We start from the raw sequence: 12,081 nt of genomic DNA, 5'->3' as shown, positions 1-12,081 counted from the left end.
GAAGGAAAACTCCAAATGGGGATTTCCCCAGGGAAATGCCCCTCCCCACCAACTGGTCCGGGAAAAGAAAAAAAATTCCTTGAAGAGAAGTGGAAAAAGCTGTTTATTTAACAGAAATTGAGTAATATTAAATAATAAAACCTCTTGCTGTTCGATGGGATGGCAAATCTAGGAGGAAAAAAAGTCCTTTTCATGTGGTGTAGCTCAGCTCGCTCAGGTTCTTATCAGTCCCTCTGGCGCTGGAAAGTGCCGAGGCCCAGGCCCCGGTGGGCCACAGGCGTGAGCTCCCGGGGTTTGGCTGGGTGTTCAGTCCAGAGCAGGCTTGCACAGATCCAAGAAAATTGGGAAAAAAAACAAACAAAGGTCCAGGGAACTCCTCTGCCTCAGCTAGCTAGAACTAACTAGAAGCCAGAGAGAGGCTCTGTCCCGCTGTCTGTCCGTGCTGCAGACACCACAGTCCAGGAGCGGGATGTGTGGGAGTGATGTTTTTCTTTAACACAAACTGCGCGCTTCTTCTTCCCCCTCTCTTGCTCTCAAAGCCAGTCTTAAAGGTGCAGAACTTAATATATAACATAAACCAGACGACTGGGGACACCAGTATCATAAAGTCACCCCAGGACAAAACACTATTATAGGAATACTATGCAAGGTTAGGAAATACCATGATTTTCATTGCATCTAGCAGCCGCCCTTAGATTATCCCATGTATATTAAACAGAACTCACTACTTTCACATCTAAACAGTAAGCATTGCTTTATATGCCTCCTTGTTTTTTCATTCCATGTATGGGGAGTCTGTAGATATGACCCCTTAACTAGCTACCAGAAACATTGTACACAAGCCACAGGAGTCAATATTACAGAAATAATATTACCTTTGGCTCTTCCTGACTTTTATTTAATTGATATCAGTATCTGGAAGCTTTATGCTGCAACTCATTCAAAATTCATGTTCAATAATACCACAGAGAGTAATGACTACTTCATGGAACCAACGTTCTTCATTTAAGAAGATTATGCAAAGTACTATGCACATCAATCATTTAGAAAAACAGAAGTACAGTTGTTCTTCACACCATCATATGAAAAAATTACACTTTGTCTTACCATCCAGTATCTCTAACTATTGCTGATTCATTGAGTCACAGCAGCTACTCCCAATTAATTGTATTAAATAAGAGCCTGGTGATAGTTTGCCTTTAATGTATTACATGTATTTGGTTGTTTTTTTTTTTTAATAATCCTAAATGTACTGAAGGGAATCCAGGCAAATTAATTAGCTGAAAAATTCTGCTTCAAGGTGGCTGAAATAATTTTGAAATTCAACCAAATTCACCTGTAGCACTTAGGAACATGGTTTAGTGAGAGCTTGGCAGTGCTGGGTTAACAGTCAATGATTTTAGTAGTCAGCTCTAAGATCAACTCATTTGTGATAACATTCCTTTGAGTTCCAGCTCAAATAGCTTAAAAGAAAAAAAGTAAATCAACAACAAACTTTATAAATTAACAAAATAGCAATCAAAAGTAGACCTGACTGCATAAAAGTCAGCTTCAATATAAACACACAAAAAGATGAAGACTTGCTCCTAAAGTTTGGAAGGTAAACATCTGATGAACTGAAAGACAAAACCCTGCCTTCTGATCTTCAATACATTCCTTGCTCATTTCTGGAAAACCACTATAATTAATGGTCAGAAATTCTCACTAAGTCTGAGAAGCAGTGAGCCGTATCAAAGAATTCCTACACAGAAATAGGCATGCATCTGCCATCTCACTATAATTGTATAAACTTGATAAATCTGGTATTCTGAGAGTCATATCAGAGTTAGACAGCATGTGCAGACTATCTAAGCATGAACACATAGAGAGTGTGACCGATGCCCTGCAACAGTATCTGTCTGCCTGTTGGGTTGTAAAACACCTGTAAACCACACAGAACTGTCCAAAAGTATCCAGAGCAGACTACATGTGGTTATGCATGTAATGAACATGTGCAGTAGTTTCAGTCAGCTGGACAGAGAGGTGTCTCCACAGTTTGCATAGCAAATCCCTGAAAACCATTCCAACAGAAGATTGGTGGAAGAGGTACAGCATGCACAGGAAGTAACCCAGAAGCTCACCATCTCTTTTTACAAGAGTCAGCAGGTATTATTCATTCCACAGTCTGCTACATCTTAATCTAAGGCTCTGCATATGTATGTAATGTATATACCACCTAGGAAAAGACACAACCTAGAAAGCCAGCTCATGTAGTAATACCCAAAATGAAAATGAAAACCGGGTAACTGATAACCTGTCACCCAATGAAATTGTATTCGGCTGGAGAGCTATCTTCCGTACATATTCTATACTACTTTTGCATACAAAAATATGCAAGTCACAACATTCAGACAAAATAAAAACATGTGTTTGCAAAGAGCAAACACACAGTACTGCTACACTGGTATTTTAATAAAAAAAATTTATATGCAATTTCCCAAGTAATTGCTTTGCCTTCTTCATGTTTCCTGAAGTTTCATTCTCCCTTTGAATAAAAATACAAACATGAAAAATTTTAAGTAATCCATTTTTTATTATTATTATTAGAAAAATGAAAGTGCAACAATGATAAATTCAGTGGCCTTCACGGGATGGTAAAAAGCTTGTTTCAACTCACCTTGATTCAGATATACTTTTGACAACATTAGTCAACTATAATGAAATTAAATAGTTTAGGTTTTCACTTCCCATTTATAAATTCCTTACTGCCTATTGAAACTGTAGCAAACTTTTGTTTTAATGATTTTCAATAAAACAACAGCCTAGGCACTTCCTCAGCACCAGGTCCTGAAAATTATCCCTCTCCTGCTGCTGAAAACTCTAAAGGACATGCATTCCTCCAATTCCATGCAAACACCTCCCCCATTCTCAGGTTCCAAACTTTGGGAACTGAATGAGAAAATATAAGTAGTTAAAAGTATTGGTTGTGTTTTGGGTTTTGTTTTTTTTATTCAGCTGCTTCACCTAGCACAAAATATACCTGATTATAGAAATCAGGTACACGGATGCACATGGAAGTCACTGGAGATGGATATCAATGATAAGCCACCTGCCTGTCATATACTTTCTCAGGAAGGGGTGCACTGCCTCTTTGATGTGCCTGCCTTCCTCCACTAGTGAGAGAAATGAGCCAGGAGATTACCTTAGGTAGTCATTGTGGTTTCAGATGGCTAAGATGAGGTGAGATGACTCATTCCACTGAATAAATGTGAGAGCTGAAAAAGGATAAATTTCAGATGTGGGAGAGAAAGAAAGGCTGCTATATTCTTTTTCACAACAAGCAATCTTCAAATTAATATTTCCCAAAGCAAGCCTTCCTGTTGGCAGACTAGTTCTTTCTGAGATGTTAGTGTGAATTAGTTTTTTTAGGGAAGCTGTTCAAACACAAAATCATTGAATTTGTTGACAATGACATCCAAAGACAACAAATTAAATCTTCCAGAATTAAGTGTTTTCCAAACCACTATTGCCTTTTTTAAAAAAAACAGCCGCCACTATAACACATCAGACACCAACTTAACAATTTTTAATCTGCATGTTTAAAAATAGGTACCTGAAATAAATTGTTAATAAATGTATTTCATATACAATAGATAGATAACATATGATACATATAATAAAACCATATGCAATAAGATCATGCGTCCTGGACTTAGAAGAGCAGACTTTGGCATCTTTGGGGACCTATGTCATAGAGTCCCCTGTGGCAAAGCCCTGGCAAGCAGAAGGGCACAAGAATGCTAGCTAATATTCAAGGATCTCTTCCTCCAATCTCAGAAACAATGCATCTTAACAAGTGGACATGGGTTCAACATCTTTGCTGGCCATGGACAGTGAGATTGCACCCTCAGCAAGTTCACTGATGACACCAAGCTCTGTGGCAAGGCAGTCAATATGATGAAGAGAAGGAATAATGCCATCCAGAAGGACCTCTACAGGCTTGAGAGGTGGACCAATGCAAACTTCATGAAGTTCAATAAAGCAAAGTGTAAGTCCTACATCTGTGTAGGGGCAATCACAGGAATACCTAATGGTTGGGCAGAGAAGTGATTGATAGAAGTCCTGTGAAGATGGGCTTGGCAGTAACAGGTCATGGAAAACTCAACATGAGCCAGCAGTGAAGCATGAGCCACAGCCCAGAAAGCTAATCAAATCCTGGGCTGCATCACAAGGACCACAGCCAGCAGGTCAAGGGAAGTGATTCTCCCTGAACTCTGCTTTTGTGAAACACAACCTGGAATACTGCATACAGATCTAGTGCCCCCAACATAAGAAGGATATGGAACTGTTGGAACAAGTCCAGAGGAGGGCCACAAAGACAATAAAGGGGGCTAGAGTCCTTCCCATATGAAGACAGGCTGAGAAAGTCAGGGCTTTCTGTCTGGAGGAGACTGCATAGAGACCTCATAGCATCCTTCCATTCTGAAGAGGACCTACAGAAAAGCTGGAGAGGGACTCTTCATCAGGAACTCTAGAGATAGAACAAGGAGTAATGGGTTCAAAGGGGGAAATTTGGGTTAGATGTACAGAGGAAATTCTTTATTGTGAGGGTAGTGAGGTATTGGAACAGGTTGTCCATAGAAGTTGAGGATGCTCCATACTTGAAAACATCAAGAGTGCAGTTGGATAGGGCTCTGAGAAACCTGATCTAGGGAAAGAAGTCCATGCTTATGGAAGGGGACTTGAAACTTGTCCTAGTTCCAGCAAGGAGAGCGATGATTTTTGCAGTAATCAAGAGGAAACATAGCTAGAACCTGGAGGTTATTAAGTATCAACTCACATCATTGCCAGCAGAAAAGGGAGTCTCTTACAAGATTAAGAGGTCTTCTCTGGTTAGGGTGTGTGGCTGCAGTTGGGTCTGGCTCTGCACGGAGCATTTTGCATGTGAATCTCTCTCTTTTGTTCACTTCTGGTTTTTAGTATTGTAGCTGTTATGGTTTGTTTTCTTATCAAACTGCTGTTTCCAGCGAATTGTTCTTTACCCATGACCTTTACCTTTTGTACCTCCAGTTCTCCTATCCAGCCTGCCACAGAGGGCAGAGGGAGGGTGAAGTGTGGAAGCAAAGGAACAGCAGCATGGTTTGCATGGTCTCAGTAGGAACTTAACTGGGGGCTACCATTCCAGTTGCTGTCAAGAGACAGTATATACCACAAGATAACCTCTGCTTTTACCTGTATGACCACAGAGAGGACATGAGGAAATGGGATGGAAAACCCACCTCTGTCCTAGTAGAACAGGAGTGTGAGTTGAGGAGGACCACAGGAAATTCTTCAAGGATAAATGCTGCTCCAATTTCCAATGGGCAAGTTGTCAGACACAATGGAAGGGCTGAATGTTATTTCTGATCCTCTTGAAATGAGCTCAAGTTCATATTTACAAGACATGAACAATTACTACTATGCCTAGAACTAGAGGGGCTCTGCCTCCAGCAGGAAGAAAGGGACAATTCAATCTATTGGACTGAGTGGATCTTAAGGCTTGGTGCATCAGACCTGTAAGAGTGTAAGGCTTTACAAAATGTACCCTGATGCCATCAAGATCTGTAGGGGCAGACTCTGTCTCTGGGGTGACAGCTGACAGGATTGGAGCTGAAGCAAGCCTGACTGGGAATGAATGATAAAAACACTCCAATTCTGATTGGCCAAGAGGCCCTGTGTGTCCAAGGCATAGATTAACTCTGGAGAGGGTACTTCAAGGACCCAAGAGGGCATTGTTGGGCTTTTGGGATAACTGCTGTGGAGACAGAGGAAATTAGACAGCTGAATACTTTGCCTGGTCTCTCAGAAGACTCTTCTGCTGTGGGACTGCAGAAGGTGAAAGAACAACAGGTACTGATCACTACCACAACAGTGCAGCATCAACAATACCACACCAACCACGACCTTTATCCATGAGATGATTCATGAACTGGAGAGCCACCCTTTAATATCCCTTTAATATTTAATATGGACAGTGCATAAGTCCAATGGAGAGAGGAGGCTGACAGTAGACTAATAGTGGCCTGAACAAAATCATACCACCTCTGAGTGCTGCTGTGGATATGCTGGAGTTTCAGTACAAACTGGAGTTCAAGACAGCAAAATGATGCCACCATTGTTACTTTGCTAATGCATTTTTCTCCCTTCCTTTAGCAAGAGAGTGCAGGCAACAGTTTGCTTTCACCTGAAGTGATGTCCAGTACACCTGGATTCAGCTGTCCAAAGGATGAAAACACAGCCGCACTATTTGCCGTTCACTGATCCAGAGTGCGCTGGAAAAGGGGCGAGGCTCTAGAACATTGCAGTACATTGATGACATCATCATGTGGGCAAAACAGCTGAGGAAGTTTTTGAGAAAGGGGAGAAGATAATTCATATCCTCCTGAAGACTGGTTTTGCCATAAAGCAAAGCCAAGTCAAGGGTCCTGCCCAAGAATATCAGTTTCTAGGGGTAAAATGGCATATCATCAGATTCTAATGGACATGGTCAAGAAAATTGCAGCTATGTCCCCAACAACCAGCTAAAAGTAAGCTTTCCTCAGTGTTGTGGGTTTTTGGAGAATGCATGTTGCAGATTACTGTCAGATCATAAGCCCTCTCTATCAAGTGACTGGGAAGAAGAATGGTTTAAAATGGGGTCCTTAACATCAACAACCTTTTTAACAAATTAAACATGCAGTAGCCACGGAGTTGGGAATATAAAAGAGGCAGAGCCTACTACACCCCTGCTAAAAATGAGACACTGGCTGCATATGAAGGGGTTCAAGCTGCTTCAGAAGTGATTGGCACCAAAACACTGCTCCTCTTGGCACCCAGACAGCCACTGCTGTGCTGGATGTTTAAAAGGAAAGTCCCTTCCACACGTCATGCCACTTTTGCTACATGGAGTAAGTGGATCACACTGATCACACAGCAAGCTTGAACAGGAAACTAGTCACCCAGGGATCTTGGAAATCATCACAAATTGGCCTGAGGGTGAAAACTGTGGGCTGTCTGCAGAGGACGAGAAGGAAAAGGTGTCATCTGCTAAGGAGGCTGCACCATATCATCAACCACCCAAAAAAGAAAAGTGATACATCCTCTTAATTGACAATTCCTGCTGTATTGTAGGCATACATCAAAAATTAAAAGCTATATAGAGTCCTATGCAGTGAGTCACAGAAGCTATTAAAGGGCAAGGTGGATCAAGTTAGGTTGCAGAGATGAAAGCTGTCCAGCTGGATTTTACTGATATGACTGAAAGAGAAAAATGGCCAGCACTCTACTCCTACACTGACTTGTTGATGGTAGCAAGTGCTCTGCGTGGATAGTTAGACGTATGGAGAGAAAGATGAATTGGCAGCACAGAGGCAAACTCATCTGGGCTGCAGAAATGTGGCAAGACATCTCTGCAGAGGTAGAGAACTTGACTGTAAAAGTATGTCATGTAGATGCACACATACCCAACAGTAGGGCTACTGAAGAACACCACAACAATAGATAGATAGATCTGTATTGACAGCATAATAAGCATTAATTATTTCTGGCTTAGTGGACCCATGATATCTTAGGTCATCAAGGAAGAGGTGCAACATACAGGCAGGCTCATGTTCTAGGGGTAGACACAAACATGAATGCCATCTCCCAGGTTATCCTAAACTGTAAAAGATACACTGCAATCAAACAGGCTGTGAGGGACTGGAAAGGTTGATGTCTCAGGACATTTTGGGATGCATGCAGAGGGGGAAGGGGCAGGTTGGGCCTTGTCTTGGCAAAGAAGTGCACTGCCCTGTACACACTATCCCCTCAGAGCCAGCATCCCAGCCTGGCAGAGCCTGCCAATCCCTGGCACAATGGAGCCAATGCTCCACACCGACCCCTGGAGCCTCTAACCAGTTTCTGAGTGGCCAAATGACCAGAAGTCCTAGCTGGGGGAAATAATTTTCTCCAAATGGTCTATTAAAGATACTAGCCTTTTCCTTTTAAAACAAGGGTCTTTATACAAAGGTGACGTGTGATCACCCTCTCAAATAAATGGTTAGAGACTTTAAGAGTTTTGAGTAGTAACTGTGTACAGAAACAGACTGAGAGAGGTATCAGTACTAGCACAACTTTTACTAAACCTCAGGGCTCCCAAGTAGCTGTGATACTGAATGCTTTAAAGACATTAAAAAGTCTGCAATGTTTTTGGATGCTATATTTGTCTGATAAGAGGCCCCAAAGCCACATCAAAACAGTCTTTCATGGGTGTAATGTTTATCTCCATACCTGTTTACTACTGGAAAGTCAAGAGTGGTAACCTGCTGCAATAAATTGCACTATCAAAAAGATATAAAACCTTCCCAATCTGGTATGTTATGTATTCTTTACATAAGCTTCTTCTATTGATATTTTTACCCATTTTCCTTTACAGGTTTCAAAAATTATGTTCACTTTTGTACTGTGTTGCTAAGACTATGTATTTGGTTGTTGTTGTACTCCCAAACATGAGGTCTTTATCATTGCATCTTTCCAATGTCATTCCTAACACTACACCTGTTCTTTTATCCCATAAGCAGATTTCTTTCTTTCAGTTATCTTAGCATCCTGTTTCATGATTTGAGGAAGCAAATAGTAAAGCTGGTCAAAGCAAGGGTAAACTCATGAAAAGACAAAATAAAAAATCTGAATGATAGGTAAAGTCCAAATGACAAACATTTGTATTAAAATGAGCCTAAGAGCTATGGAAGTTCTCTTTAAGACCCTGTTTCTTCTTAAATCATATTGGCTAAATGTACAGAACAAATGCTGGGACTAACAAAGACGAGAACGACAGGCAGCTGTTACCATGCTTCTTATGCCTTCCAAACATCTGAAACCCAAGGTTAATGGTTAACTGTCACTAAATCATTATTACAGAGAAGCAGAGTTAGAGCATTTCTCATTCAACACCCCTTAATTCGAGATATAATTCGAGCTGCAATGTCTCCAGCCTCCCCTCCTGATGGCAAAGCCTTCAAGTTAAAACAATAATACATCCATAGTTTATAATTAACCTTCTCCGTACTGAGGTTTGACTTTTCCCAGGAGACATAAATTTTCTTTTATATTACATATATAAAAACTGATGTCTCTTAGCTGGAAAAGATCCATTTTGGATAGGCTGAAGAAAACCCTATTTCAAGATTTATTTATTATAACTAACTGAGGAAAAGATTTCTTGTTTCCCCAAACAGGAAAGACAAGAGCAAAATAAAAGAGAATTTAAAAACCATTTTTCACTGTAAACTGAACAAGTAATCTTTCCTTTATTTTCTCTATCATATTTCTAGAGTGAAATACTCAGAACAAAGCAAGATATTTTTCTATCCTGCCATGTCAACTTACTTGTTATGAAACTCTCCTGGTGAACAACTTGGTGGAACACACTTCTGCAGGTTAATAAGTGCTTAAAATTCCATTAAAAACCCCACATTATTCCTGCCCCAAATTTAATCACTGCTGACTATGTTGGTGCATTGTTGTCTTTCCATTATGTAAAATAGAACAGAGGTCATAATTAAGGGCAAAAGGAGTCTAGCCCATGAGTTGGCAGGGCTGACAGAGAGGGTTTTGAAATGAGTTTGAAGTGGGACTGGGGGGGATTAAACCAGAGTCTCCAGAGAAGAGCCTAAGGGTGGTAAGCCAGAGTCAGATGTGAAATCAGCAGCCCAGCTGAAGTGCATGTACACTAAAGTATGTAACATAGGTAACAAACAAGAGGAGCATGACTGGAGTGCTGCAATGGATGGCTACATGCTGTTCAGAAGAGACTGACTTATTCAGGATGCTGATTCACAGAGTATCTTGGGAAACACCCCTTAAAAAAAGAGGATCCAGTGAGAATGGAGATACTTCAAGAAAGAAATCTTCAGGGAACAGGAGAAGGCTTTTTCTATGTGCTGAAAGATGAGCTGACAGAGAAAATAACCAGCCTGGATGGGAAGGGAGCTTTTGAAGGAAGTTGGGGGAAAAAAAGAGTGTCACATCTGGAAAAAGGGGCAGGCAAGTCAGGAAGTGCCTAAGTGTGTTGTTAGTTTTGCAGAAAGAAAATTAGAGGAAAAAGCTCGTTAGAACTTAACATGGCCATTTCTGTTAAGGATAATAAAAACAGTTTTATAAACATATTAACAGAAAAAAAGAGGAGTAAGGAGAACCTTGACTCTATTGGACATGGCGGGGAACATAGTTATCAAAGATGAGGAAAAGGCTGAGATACTTAAAATCTTTTCCTCCATTTTCAACAATAAGACAGGTGTTTCTCAGGACAACTGGCCTCCTAAGCTAGAGGACAGGGAGCAGAATAGAACCCGTGTAATCCAGGAGGAAGCTGTTAGCAACCAACTGAGCCACTTTGATGCCCCACAAGAACCTGATGAGACCCATCCTGAGTGATGAGGGAGCTGGCTCACTAAGTTGCTCTCCATCATTTATCATCAGTCTTGGCTACCCAAGGAGGTCCCAGATGACTGGAAGCTGGCCAGCGTGATGCCCATCCACAAGAAGGGCCAAAAGGAAAATCCAGAAAACTACAGGCCTGTGGAAGCTATCTCTGGAGCAAGCTGCAGGGAGCCTGCAGAAACTGCAGGCCCCATAGCTTCTCAGTCCTGCCTGAGAGCTAGCCTGAGAAATTCATGGGAGGATTTAAAAACAATCCTCACAGACAGAAAACAGCCGTGCCAGGTGCCGTTTGTCTGTCCTTTGTTTTCTTGGCAAGAGAAAGTCAGAGGGTGTTGTACACCACTGACCAATGATGGTGATGTAGTGGTTTACTAACCAATAAGAGTTTCCTTTCTGTACTTTCCACGAACCAGTCTATAAAACAAGTCTAAAAGTAATAAACTAAGAAATTCTCCTGTTCTGACTCCATGAGAGTCTGTGTCATTCTCTCCCAGCCATTTCTAATAGAACGACACAGGCCTGTCAGTCTGACCTCAGTGCCCAGCAACATTATGGAACAGTTCATCTTTAGTGTGATCACTGCATGGCACCTACAGAATGGCCTGGGGATCAGACCCAGCCAGCATGGATTTAGGAGGGATCAGCATGACTAACCAATCTGATCTCCTTTTATGACCAGGTGACCTGCCTGGTGGAAACCTTCCCTGGAGGGGAAAGCTGTGGATGTTGTCTACCTGGACTTCAGCAAAGTCTTTGACACCTTCTCCTATGGAATAATCCTAGAAAATCAGGCAGCCCGTGGCTTGGACAGGAGCACCCTTCACTGGGTTAAGAACTGGCTGGATGGCTGGGCCCAGAGAGTGGTGGTGAATTGTGCTGCATCCAGTTGGTGGCCGGTCACCAGTGGTGTTCCTCAGGGGTCTGTGTATGGGTCCAGTCCAGTTTAAGATCTTTATTGGTGATCTGGATGATGGGACTGAGTCTACCATTAGCAAATTTGCAGATGACTAAATTGGGTGTGAGTGTTGATCTGCTGGAGAGTAGAAGAACTCTGCAGAGAGACCTGGACAGGACATATAGATGAACTGAATCCAAAAACGTAAGTTTAAAATAAGTTTAACAAGACAAGTGCCAGGTCCTGCACTTTGGCCACAACAATTCCCTGCAGCACTACAGGCTGAGGCCAGAGTGACAATGGCCAGGCAGAAAGGGACCTGGGGCTACTGATTGGCAGCAACCTGAACATGAGCCAGCAGTGTGCCCAAGTGACCAAAAAGGCCAATCCTGGCCTCTATCAGGAATAGTGTGGCCAGCAGGAGCAGGAGAGTGATTCTTCCCTTGTACTCAGCACTGGTGAGGCCACACCATGAGAGCTCTGCCCAGTTCTGGGCCCCTCAGTTTAGGAAGGATGTTGAGATGCTGGAGCATGTCCAGAAAAGGGCAGCAAGGCTGGTGAAGGGTCTGGAACACAAGTCCTATGAGGAGTGGCTGAGGGAGCTGGGGTTGTTTAGCTTGGAGGAAGCTCAGGGGAGACCTTTTGACTCTCTACGCCTCCCTCAAAGCGGGTAGTAGGCAGGTGGGGGTTGGTCTCTTCCCTCAGGCAACCATTGACAGGACAAGAGGATGCAGCCTTAAGCTGCACCTGGGGAAGTTTAGCTTGGGCAT

At 42.2% G+C, this 12,081-nt stretch overlaps 1 protein-coding gene across 4 annotated transcripts in view; it reads right to left on the bottom strand.

Moving 5' to 3' along the window:
- PDE1C (phosphodiesterase 1C) overlaps positions 1-12,081 on the bottom strand; it is a 198,448-nt gene that overhangs the window by 66,765 nt on the left and 119,602 nt on the right. The window lies entirely within an intron of this gene.

This window comes from Pseudopodoces humilis, chromosome 1 (assembly GCF_049639895.1).
Source record: "Pseudopodoces humilis isolate 2021_Gansu_Grassland_sample_001 chromosome 1, ASM4963989v1, whole genome shotgun sequence".
Classification (NCBI taxonomy): Eukaryota; Metazoa; Chordata; class Aves; order Passeriformes; family Paridae; genus Pseudopodoces; species Pseudopodoces humilis.
Note: the sequence above shows the minus strand (reverse complement) of the source record. Positions and strands in the feature narration are given on the sequence as shown.